A 12,334-nucleotide genomic window follows, 5' to 3' on the forward strand; every position below is an offset into this window, starting at 1 on the left:
GGCTATTGGCAAATAGCCCTGACAGACCATGCCAAGGAGAAAACTGCATTTTCAACCCCAGTTGGCTTGTACCAGTTTAAGGTCATGCCTTTTGGACTAAAAAATGCACCTGCCACATTCCAAAGGATGGTGAACCAAGTTCTGGCTGGGATGGAAGATTTCTGCATGGCATACTTGGATGACATTGCAGTCTTCAGCCACTCCTGGGAAGAACATGTGAACCACCTAGGACATGTGTTGCAGGCTCTGGAACAGGCCCATTTGACAATCAAAGCCAGTAAGTGCCAGATTGGTCAAAGTAAAGTGGTCTACCTTGGACATGAGGTAGGAGGTGGAGAAATAAGGCCTTTGCCCAGCAAGATTGAAGCTGTGCAAAATTGGACAACACCAACTACTCAAACCCAAGTGAGAGCTTTCCTAGGCCTCACTGGATATTACAGGAATTTCATTGAGAACTATGGGACCATAGCTTCTCCACTGAATGTAATCTCCTCTCCCAAATTCCCTAAAAAGGTAAAATGGAATGAGGAGTGCCATCAGGCCTTTGAAAAACTGAAGAGAGCTCTTTGCCAAGCTCCAGTATTGAGAGCTCCTGACTACCACCAACCTTTCATTGTACAAACTGATGCTTCCAATGTAGGTATAGGTGCAGTTCTAAGCCAACTGGATGAGAAGGGTAGGGAGCACCCCATTTGCTTCATCAGTAGGAAACTGAAGGATCCTGAGACAAGGTGGGCAACTATCGAAAGAGAATGCTTTGCTATTGTGTGGGCACTGAAGAAGTTTAGGCCATACTTGTATGGTTCTACTTTTGTTATTCAGACTGACCACCAACCCTTGAGATGGTTAATGCAAATGAAAGGGGAAAATCCAAAACTATTGAGATGGTCAATCTGCCTGCAAGGGTTTGATTTCACCATTGAGCACAGGTCAGGGTGTCACCATCAAAATGCTGATGGACTCTCTAGGATGTATATCATCGACTAGAGGTATGAGGTTCATCCAGGAGTGGATTAAATCCTCCTGTCCCTTAGTCTGGGGGGGGCGAGTGTTAGGGAGAATTCTCTGTTTAGGCTGAATTTCCCTCCCTAGTGAGTCCCCCCAGCAGCTTTGCTGGATTTCTGGGGTTTAATTTTTTCTCCTGCCAAGAGTGAGACTCTTTTTCCCTCACTCTTGGACATGTTGAACTGTGTTATCTTGGACAAACCTTGTGTTGAATGGGCTATGGGGTCTTTTACTCCATAGGGCCTCATGTATTTTTGTGATGTGGGTTACACAGCACCCTCTGTGCCGTGACCCAGGGGTGTCCTAGGGACTCCCCAACATAGACTCCATACCCTGGGACTGACTACTGTCTCCCAGGGCATGTAAAGTCACCAAAGACTTTACTAGTCTTGAATCCTGAACAGAACCAGTACAAACCATCATATTGTGGACGTACTGGCTGGGGCAATTCGATTGCCCCAGGGTCTGTTAGTCGAGGGGGCACGTCTCCGTCCCCCCTGATCGAGTTTTGGCTGGTGGCAGTGGAAACTACGTTTTATATTCGACCGCGAATATTTTCCTATGGGATTTCCCATTGTTTTAGGCTAACACATTTAATTATTTATTTACGGTAGCCTTAAACATACCGCCGGTTTATATATTTATTTTTATAACTCCGGTTGGGACTTTTTGCCAAAACTTGATTGTAAAATGGCGTTGGTGTTCGCCTCTGTAACTCTGACCCAAAGTGGAGCCCTTTGTTCCACTTTTGGCGGGCTTCTCCACAGAAGCCCTCCAAAGTGGTGCCACTCTGTCTGGGGTACTTAGGAGGGGTGGAGGGGGATTTAGGCACCCTGGACTGAGTTACCTTGGTAACTCAAGTCGCACTCCGTCCTGATTGGCCCAAGTGGTGAGCCGCCCGGCTCACCACTTAGCATGTTTGAGTGACAGCTAGGCTGGGTGAATGGGGGTTTGCTGCATAAAAGCAGGGCTTTGGGGACTGGGACTTCAGAAGTCGCCACAGGACCAAGAATCCGACGAGGGAAGAGCTGAGCCGACCTGCTTCGACGACACCGCCCGGTGGAGCCCTGCTGAACCGTCTCACCACTTTTTCCCGACGACCGAGGAGAACTCTTAACGGAGTGGCTCCTTCCCTTGACTGGTGGGGACAACCAGTTTTCGCCTTCTTTCCGTTCTTTGAGGTATCTCGTGGCCGCCTTGCCTGTGCCAAGCACCCCGGCAACCGGAATACCACACTTTACCCCCATACCGCGAAAGTCGGTACCAACCCTTTAACCGGAGGACTCCGCGGCTGGTTTCTTCCCGGGCAGTGCTACGACCTTTCTCTTCTGCTCTTCAGCGAGATATTCTTCTCCCCTGACCGACGTCGAGCCTTGCTGTCACTGCCTGGAACAACTGCCCCCGCTGGAGGATCCTTTCCGCTTAAGGTACTGTGTTCCGCCTGGCTTCCCTTGCCACCGACTGTACGGGGTAGATTTAGTCCCCGGCTTTCGAACCTGGGAGTGCCTGGGACACTTTGGCTAAACTTTCTGAGCCACTCTAAACTCTTTTTGACTCTTTGCAAGACTTTGAATCTCTAACTAACAGTGTGATCTTGGGCACATTTTCGCTCCGGCTACTCTAAGAGTGGGCCCTGCCTAGTGACTTTTGCTCACCTGTGACTTTATTCTTCTTTAAGCCTATTGCAAGTGTTCTGGACCTTAGAGTGGTGTGTTTAACCTATTTCTGCTTTTTCTCTCCCTTTCTTGGAAACTACTAGAGTGTCATCTAACGTTAAGCACTCACCTCTGTTTTAATTAAGTGGTGTTAACCTAGAGTTGTCTAGATAGGAGAAAGGATTGAATCTACTTTCATTATAACTGTGTTGAAGTGTTTCTACCATATTCTTTGCTAGAGTGTTTTTACTTATGTGTGTTTTTAAATAAATAACTATATTCTTTTGAAACCAAGCTCTGGTCAGTGTTTGCTTGTGCTATTGTGTTTTGGTACATATTGTGTATACTTTGCATACTGCCTAACTCTTCTTGAGAGAAGTCTGACTGCTCAGCCACAGCTACCAGGTAAATCTGGGTGGTGCGGACTGCTACCAAAGGGGTTTACTGCTATACCTGTAGTCTTAAATCTTTTGCAGTGTTCCCCAAGGGAACTGCACAGGTTTCTGCCTAACACTCTCTATTCAGGACGAGCGCTTGAAGCCCTGTTCAGGAAGGGCGCCCTATTCAGGAAGGGCGCCCTATTCAGGACGGGCGCTGGAAGCACTATTCAGGAAGGGCTCCCTATTCAGGACGAGCGCTTGAAGCCCTGTTCAGGAAGTGCGCTTGAAGCCCTGTTCAGGAAGGGTGCCCTATTCAGGACGGGCGCTTGAAGCCCTATTCAGGAAGGGCGCTTAAAGCCCTCTTCAGGAAGGGTGCTTTAAGCCCTGTTCAGGAAGGGCGCTTGAAGCCCTGTTCAGGAAGGGCGCTTGAAGCCCTGTTCAGGACAGGCGCTTGAAGCCCTATACAGGAAGGCCGAAGCCCTATTCAGAAAGTGCGCTTTAAGCCATATTCAGGAAGGGCGCCCTATTCAGGACGGGCGCTTGAAGCCCTATTCAGGAAGGGCGCTTGAAGCCCTGTTCAGGAAGGGCGCCCTATTCAGGAAGGGCGCCCTATTCAGGAAGGGCGCCCTATTCAGGAAGGGCGCCCTATTCAGGACGGGCGCTGGAAGCACTATTCAGGAAGGGCTCCCTATTCAGGACGAGCGCTTGAAGCCCTGTTCAGGAAGTGCGCTTGAAGCCCTGTTTCGGAAGGGTGCCCTATTCAGGACGGGCGCTTGAAGCCCTATTCAGGAAGGGCGCTTAAAGCCCTCTTCAGGAAGGGTGTTTTAAGCCCTGTTCAGAAAGGGCGCTTGAAGCCCTGTTCAGGACAGGCGCTTGAAGCCCTATACAGGAAGGCCGAAGCCCTATTCAGAAAGTGCGCTTTAAGCCATATTCAGGAAGGGCGCCCTATACAGGACGGGCGCTTGAAGCCCTATTCAGGAAGGGCGCTTGAAGCCCTGTTCAGGAAGGGCGCCCTATTCAGGAAGGGCGCCCTATTCAGGAAGGGCGCCCTATTCAGGACGGGCGCTGGAAGCACTATTCAGGAAGGGCTCCCTATTCAGGACGAGCGCTTGAAGCCCTATTCAGGAAGGGCGCTTTAAGCCCTATTTAGGAAGAGTGCCCTATTCAGGGCGGGTGCTTGTATCCCTATTCAGGAAGGGTGCCCTATTCAGGAAGGGCGCTTGAAGCCCTATTCAGGAAGGGCGCTTGAAGCCCTATTCAGGAAGGGCGCTTTAAGCCCTGTTCAGGAAGAGCGGTTGAAGCTCTGTTCAGGAAGGGCACTTTAAGCCCTATTCAGGAAGGACGCCCTATTCAGGACGGACGCTTGAAGCCCTGTTCAGGAAGGGCGCTTGAAGCCCTGTTCAGGAAGGGCGCTTTAAGCCCTGTTCAGGAAGGGCGCTTGAAGCCCTGTTCAGGACGGGTGTTTGAAGCCCTATTCAGGAAGGGCACCCTAGTCAGGAAGGGCGCTTGAAGCCCTGTTGAGAAAGGGCACCCTATTCAGGACAGGCTCTTGTAGCCCTATTCAGGAAGGGCGCCCTATTCAGGACGGGCACTGGAAGCCCTATTCAGGAAGAGCGCCCTATTCAGGACGGGCTCTTGAAGCCCTATTTAGGAAGGGCGCTTTAAGCCCTATTCAGGACGGGCTCTTGAAGCCCTATTCAGGAAGGGCGCCCTATTCATAACGGGCGCTTGAAGCCCTGATCAGGAAGGGCACCCTATTGTGGAAGGGTGCTTGAAGCCCTATTCAGGAAGGGCGCCCTATTCAGGATGGGTGCCCTATTCAGGACGGGCGTTGGAAGTATTCAGGAAGAGCGCCCTATTCAGGACGGGCTCTTGAAGCCCTATTCAGGAAGGGCGCTTTAAGCCCTATTCAGGAAGGGCGCCCTATTCAGGAAGGGCGCCCTATTCAGGACGGGCGCTTGAAGCCCTGATCAGGAAGGGCACCCTATTGTGGAAGAGCGCTTGAAGCCCTATTCAGGAAGAGCGGTTGGCGCCCTATTCAGGAAGGGCACTTGAAGCCCTGTTCAGGAAGGGCGCCCTATTCATGACGGGCTCTTGAAGCCCTATTCGGGAAGGGCACTTTAATCCCTATTCAGGAAGGGCGTCCTATTCAGGAGGGGCGCTTGAAGCCCCGTTCAAGAAGGGCACTTGAAGCCCTGATCAGGAAGGGCGCCCTATTCAGGAAGGGCGCCCTATTCAGGACGGGCGCTGGAAGCACTATTCAGGAAGGGCTCTCTATTCAGGACGAGCGCTTGAAGCCCTGTTCAGGAAGGGCGCCCTATTCAGGAAGGGCGCCCTATTCAGGACGGGCGCTGGAAGCACTATTCAGGAAGGGCTCCCTATTCAGGACGAGCGCTTGAAGCCCTGTTCAGGAAGTGCGCTTGAAGCCCTGTTCAGGAAGGGTGCCCTATTCAGGACGGGCGCTTGAAGCCCTATTCAGGAAGGGCGCTTAAAGCCCTCTTCAGGAAGGGTGCTTTAAGCCCTGTTCAGGAAGGGCGCTTGAAGCCCTGTTCAGGAAGGGCGCTTGAAGCCCTGTTCAGGACAGGCGCTTGAAGCCCTATACAGGAAGGCCGAAGCCCTATTCAGAAAGTGCGCTTTAAGCCATATTCAGGAAGGGCGCCCTATTCAGGACGGGCGCTTGAAGCCCTATTCAGGAAGGGCGCTTGAAGCCCTGTTCAGGAAGGGCGCCCTATTCAGGAAGGGCGCCCTATTCAGGAAGGGCGCCCTATTCAGGACGGGCGCTGGAAGCACTATTCAGGAAGGGCTCCCTATTCAGGACGAGCGCTTGAAGCCCTGTTCAGGAAGTGCGCTTGAAGCCCTGTTTCGGAAGGGTGCCCTATTCAGGACGGGCGCTTGAAGCCCTATTCAGGAAGGGCGCTTAAAGCCCTCTTCAGGAAGGGTGTTTTAAGCCCTGTTCAGGAAGGGCGCTTGAAGCCCTGTTCAGGACAGGCGCTTGAAGCCCTATACAGGAAGGCCGAAGCCCTATTCAGAAAGTGCGCTTTAAGCCATATTCAGGAAGGGCGCCCTATACAGAACGGGCGCTTGAAGCCCGTTCAGGAAGGGCGCTTGAAGCCCTGTTCAGGAAGGGCGCTTGAAGCCCTGTTCAGGAAGGGTGCTTGAAGCCCTATTTAGGAAGGGCGCTGTTAGGCAGAAGCCTGTGCAGTTCCCTTAGGGAACACTGCAAAAGATTTAGGACTACAGGTGTTAGCAGTAAACCCACTTGGTAGCAGTCTGTACCACCCAGACTTACCTGGTAGCTGGGGCTGAGCAGTCAGACTTCTCTCAAGAAGAGTTAGGCAGTATGCAAAGTATACACAATAGGCACTCAGACACACCAATACAAGCAAACACTGACCAGAGCTTTGGTATCAAAGTATATAATTATTTATTTAAAAACACACTGTTTGAAACACTCCAGCACTCTTATTGTAAAATATTCTAAACACAATTACTATTGTAATATATACACCACTTTTTCCTTATCAGATAAGTCACAGTAAAACACCACTTATTTTCATACAGAGGTGAGCGCTTAACTAGATGGCACTCCAATAAGTTTGTGAGAAAGGGAGGGAAAAAGACAGAATATGGAAAAGGTACACCACTCTAAGGTTCAAGAACACAGTTAGCAAGGCAGAAGAGCAAAAGTCACTGGTGAGCCAAAGTCCAAAGGCTGGGCCCACTCTTAGAGAGAGCAGAGCACAAATGCACCCAAGATCACACAGTTACACTAGGCTTAGAAAGTCTTGCAGAGGGTTCAAAAAGAGTTTAGAGAGGCTTTAGGAAAGTTTAGCCAGGGTGTCCCAGGCTAACCCAGGTTCGAAAGCCAGGGGCTAAATCTACCCCGTACAGTTGGTAGCAAGGGAAGCCAGGCGGGACACGGTACCTTAAGTGGGAAGGATCCTCCAACGGTGGAAGTTATTCCTGGCAGTGGGTGCAAGTCGCGTCGTCGTCCAGGGGAAGAGAAGATCTCGTCTTGGAGGTAAGGTGAAGGTCGTTGCACTACCAGGGAAGAAACCAGCCGCTGAGTTTTCCGGTTAAAGGTGGTACCTTTGTTCGCGGTCGTGGTAAAACGTGGTATCCCGGTTGCCGGGGTGCTTGGCACAGGCAAGTCGGCCACGAGGTATGTCGGGAAGGTGAAAAGACGGTGAAACTGGTTATCCCCACCAGTCAAAGGAAGAAGACTCTCCGGCGGGAGATCTCCTCTGTCGTTGGGAAAAGTGGTGAGACGGTCCAGCAGGGCTCCACCGGTGGTGGCGTCGTGGCAGGTCGGCTCAGCTTCTCCCTCGTCGGATTCTTAGGTCCTGTGGCGACTTCTGAAGTTCCAGTCCCCAAAGCCCTGCTTTTATGCAGAAAACCCCCATTCACTCAGCCTACCTGTCACTCAAACATGCCAAGGCTCACCACTTGGGCCAATCAGGACGGAGTGCGACTTGAGTTGCCTAGGCAACTCAGTCCAGGGTGCCTAAATCCCCCTCCGCCCCTCCTAAGTACCCCAGACAGAGTGGCACCACTTTGGAGGGCTTCTGTGGAGAAGCCCGCCAAAAAGTGTAACAAAGGGCTCGACTTGGGTTGGAGTCACAGAAGAGAACACAAACGCCATTTTAGAATCAAGTTTTGGCAAAAAATACCAACCGGAGAATTAATATTAATTAAATAAACCGGCGGTATGTTCGAGGGTACCGTAAATAATTTAATAAAGATAGTAGCCTAAAACAATGGGAAATCCCATAGGAAAATATTCGCAGTTGAATATTAAAAGTAGTATCCACTGCCACCAACCAAAACTCTATCAGGGGGGACGGAGACGTGCCCCCTCGACTAACAGACCCCGGGGCAATTGAATTGCCCCAGCCAGTACGTCCACAATATGATGGTTTTTACTGGTTCTGTTTAGAATTTAAGACTAGTAAAGTCAATGGTGACTTTACATGCCCTGGGAGACAGTAGTCAGTCCCAGGTATGGAGTCTATACTGGGGGGTTACTATGACACCCCTGTGTTACTGCACTGAGGGTGCTGTGTAGCACACATCACAAAAACACATGAAGCCCTATGGAGTAAAAGATCCCATAGCCCATTAAACACATCTAGATTCAAAGAAACACACTCACATCATGCCCAAGAGTGAGGGTAAAAGAGTCTCACTCTTGGCAGGAGAAAAAAATAAACCCCAAAAATCCAGCAAAGCTGCTGGGGGACTCACTAGGTTAGGAAATTCAGCCTAAACAGAGAATTCTCCCTAACAGGCACTTAAAGCCCTGTTCAGGAAGGGCGCTTGAAGCCTGTTCAGGAAGGGCACCCTATTCAGGACGGGCTCTTGAAGCCCTATTCAGGAAGGGCACCCTATTCAGGACGGGCGCTTGAAGCCCTGTTTAGGAATGGTGCTCTATTCAGGAGGGGCGCCCTATTCAGGAAGGGCGCTTTACGCCCTGTTCAGGAAGGGCGCTTTACGCCCTGTTCAGGAAGGGCGCTTTAAGCCTTATTCAGGAAGGGCGCTTGAAGCCCTATTCAGGAAGGGCGCCCTATTCAGGAAGAGCGCTTGAGGCCCTGTTCAGGAAGGGCGCTTGAAGCCCTGTTCAGGAAGGGCACCCTATTCAGGAAGGGCACCCTATTCAGGACGGGCTCCTGAAGCCCTATTCAGGAAGGGCGCTTTAAGCCCTATTCAGGAAGGGCGCCCTATTCAGGATGGGTGCTTGAAGCCCTGTTCAGGAAGGGCGCATGAAGCCCTGTTGACGAAGGGCTCTTGAAGCCCTATTCAGGAAGGGCGCTTTAAGCCCTGTTCAGGAAGGGCGCTTTAAGCCCTATTCAGGGAGGGCGCTTGAAGCCCTGTTCAGGAAGGGCGCTTGAAGCCCTGTTCAGGAAGGGCTCTTTAAGCCATTTTCAGGAAGGGCGCTTGAAGCCCTATTCAGGATGGGCGCTTCAAGCCCTGTTCAGGAAGGGCGATTGAAGCCCTGTTCAGGAAGGGCGCCCAATTCAGGAAGGGCGCCCTATTCAGTACGGGCGCTTGAAGCCCTATTCAGGATGGGCGCTTTAATCCCTGTTCTGCAAGGGCGCTTGAAGCCCTGTTCAGGACGGGCGCTTGAAGCCCTGTTCAGGACTGGCGTTTGAAGCCCTATTCAGGAAGGCAGCTTGATGCCCTATTCAGGAAAGGCTTTTGAAGCCCTATTCAGAAAAGTTAATTGAAGCCCTTTTCAGGAAGGGCGTTTAAAGCCCCATTCAGGAAGGGTGTTTGAAGCCCTATTCAGGAAAGGCTTTTGAAGCCCTATTCAGAAAAGTTAATTGAAGCCCTTTTCAGGAAGGGCATTTGAAGTCCTATTCAGGAAGGCCGCTTGAAGCCCTAATGAGAAAGGGCGTTTGATTTTGTCGCCCATTTGCGCATTCGCGCCAATCGGTGAGTATTGCGGCGCATTTTAAAGCTCATTCTGATTAAACAAATGGGAGATGTTTTAAGATGCATAGAAATTACAGACATGTGTGTGCGCCTCTTTGGGTCAGGTACAGGGGGATGTGCAATGCATAAGAGTCAGTCCCGGCCCTGACATGCATTTTGTAAGTATGACAGCAGTGGTATGAACCACTGCTCTCCAACGTGCATTTCTCACCCTCATACATGTATAGAAATGTTTTTTTTTCTTCTTTTTCTCGCATTTTACAGAGACAGGCCCTTCAAAAGCCTTTCTTTGCGAAATGTGCTGCCAGGAACCACTTGGTTGCAGGGAGCCAGTCATAAATTAGTGTTGGGATGTATGCAAAGGGGGCTGGCCGGCACATCCTTTACCCGTTGTCCACCCCCGCCCCTCACCCCCTGAAATGCACAGGTCACCTTTGGGAATAAGGTGACCTGCACATATCTGCAATGCCCACAAATGGATACAATAATAATATCAGTATTTCAGTTTAACACTCCATGCTGTGCTGTACTAATACCTGTCCCCAGGGTGAATCCCCCCATGTATAATACCTGGTTTTCCCTAAGGATGTATTGCATCAAGGACATGCATAAATGTCCACAAAATATATTTGGCAAATTGCTTTTTATCGTGAGCTGAAATGAAACGGCTATAGTTTAATATCTCATTAAAGCCATCCGGGCTAAGACTTTCAAGACTGTATATCCAGTATGAATCTCTTTGTTGCAATTTTGAGATTATGGTTTGACCTACTGGGTGGGTAACACGTGTACAATAATCCGAAATTGGAGCTGCTGTATAGAGTCACTCACTTTTAAAGAGTGTCCAGTTGGAGTTTTTGCAAACTGTGTTCTCACATATACTGACAGAAAGAGAGGTACATTTCACACGCCATGAAAAGGCAGAAACCGACTGAAGAAGAGGTCCTTCAAATACTGTATGATAGCAGAAGAGGTGCCTCTTACTGACCATACAACTGTATACATTGGCACCCATAGGTGGCTCCCGTTGATGACAGACATTGCTGTAGGGAACAGAAAGCCCACATTCCCTATAAGGCGTCACCTATATAGGAAGATAGCCATTCATTTCCATGTCAAAGCCCAAGTATCTGACAGACCAGACACTAATGTTTGGATGCTGCTTGCCTCTTTTTGGTGAGGAGCAGGTGTAAGTTGGGGGCTGGAGCAGTGCCTGAGCTGGTACTGCAAGTTTGTCACTGCAGCTAGAGTAGTCCAAGGTAAGTCTTGCAGGTGCCAGCACTGGTATTTGGTTTTTCTGATCCCCCGTGTGGCATGGGTGCTACTAATCCAGCAGAGTGCAGCCTGAGGCCCGTTGTCAGGGTTTTAGTTACCTAGATGCTGGCATATCTGCAGGCTGTGTGGGGAAGGATTGGCCCCGCAGAGAGTAAGAGTTACCCAATGCTAATGTAGAGGACAACTGCAAGAGGCTGTCAAAATCAAGATGCGACAGGTCCATGTGATATATAACTGAACAGGGCGGGCGCCTTGTGTGTTAAACAAATGTGATCGCATAGGTCAGTGTTTGTTATAAGAGTGTAACTGCACAGCAAAGTGCATCTCATAGAAATGCTGTGTGACCAGGTCTAGGTGTCTCGTGAAGGAGTGAAACTGCACAAGGGATAAATGTATCATCGAAGTGCAAATGTGCAACTATTTGTTTCATTATTATGTTCTATGGTTATACAATATCCTTTACCGTTAGCAACAATTACATTTCCAATTAAAACAAAGAAAAGAAAAAGAAGAAAAAAATGAAGGAGAAATAAAACAATAAAACCAATAGAGTATCCACATTTCATCAATGATTTCAGAGAAAGTTTTCAGAATTATGAATTCATCAAACATATTAAACAAGAATGAATCAAACATGTTATAAGGAGATACAGCACCATTGTTAAGGTGCAATACAGTTTCTAAAGTGCATTGTCTGAGTTGGTTGGCTCCAGTTGCAAGGAATTCAGAAAACCGGTTACGGCCAACACTGTTGAAGTTGCCCAACCAGCCAAACATCAGTGCCAAACAATCTCCTTATCGCCCAGGTTAAATACATAAAAAACTTTCAAAAAATAGATTGTTCTTTTGCCTTGCATAGCCTCACAAGATATCCCAAGATGTTTCAGAGTCTCAACTTGATAGTCCACCTTACAAAGTCGGCAGACTGCAAGCTCTAACTGCATCATGCTATATAGGACCAGTACTTCCCTGGTCAATATCAGGTTCCACCTAAATCGCAAAAAGCAACCTCTAGTTTTCCTTTCGGGATACATGGCAAGATATGGGGGGAGGACACCAGCTTTTTTATGATCACCACTCAAGTGATTCAAAGATTCACTAGCCCGCATTCCATCCATAGTGGCTATCCAGTCAAATCTGAATGGGGTCTGCTTCACTTTCCCCGGATTAGAGGCCAAATCACTGACTGTTAAACGAATTTCCCTGAGTAGGCTGATGCAGAATATGTTAAGGTTAATGTTAAAGGATATTTGTACCGCGCACTATCACCACCGGAGTGGTCCAATGGCGCTCTTGTGGCTCTGAAAAGCGGGGGGAGGTGTGAGTTAGTGGGAATAAGCTGGAAAAGTGCAAGAGAGCAGTGATGTGCTGTTTGCGGCCTCAACCCGGAATTCCGTTGGTTGGGCTTGGGGTGTTTTCTGGTCGGTAGTCGTGTGTTGTTGGGCGAGTCTATGGGGGTCATTATGAGGTGGACGGTAAGGGATACCGGGCACCGGTAAGGAGACCGGTAATCCCTTACCGCCCTATTCCGAGGTCCCTCAACGGGTCCCACCTGGAACGGCTGGTCTGACCAGCCGTTCTTCATGG

This window comes from Ambystoma mexicanum, chromosome 2p, assembly GCF_040938575.1.
Source record: "Ambystoma mexicanum isolate Mex_15411 chromosome 2p, UKY_AmexF1_1, whole genome shotgun sequence".
Classification (NCBI taxonomy): Eukaryota; Metazoa; Chordata; class Amphibia; order Caudata; family Ambystomatidae; genus Ambystoma; species Ambystoma mexicanum.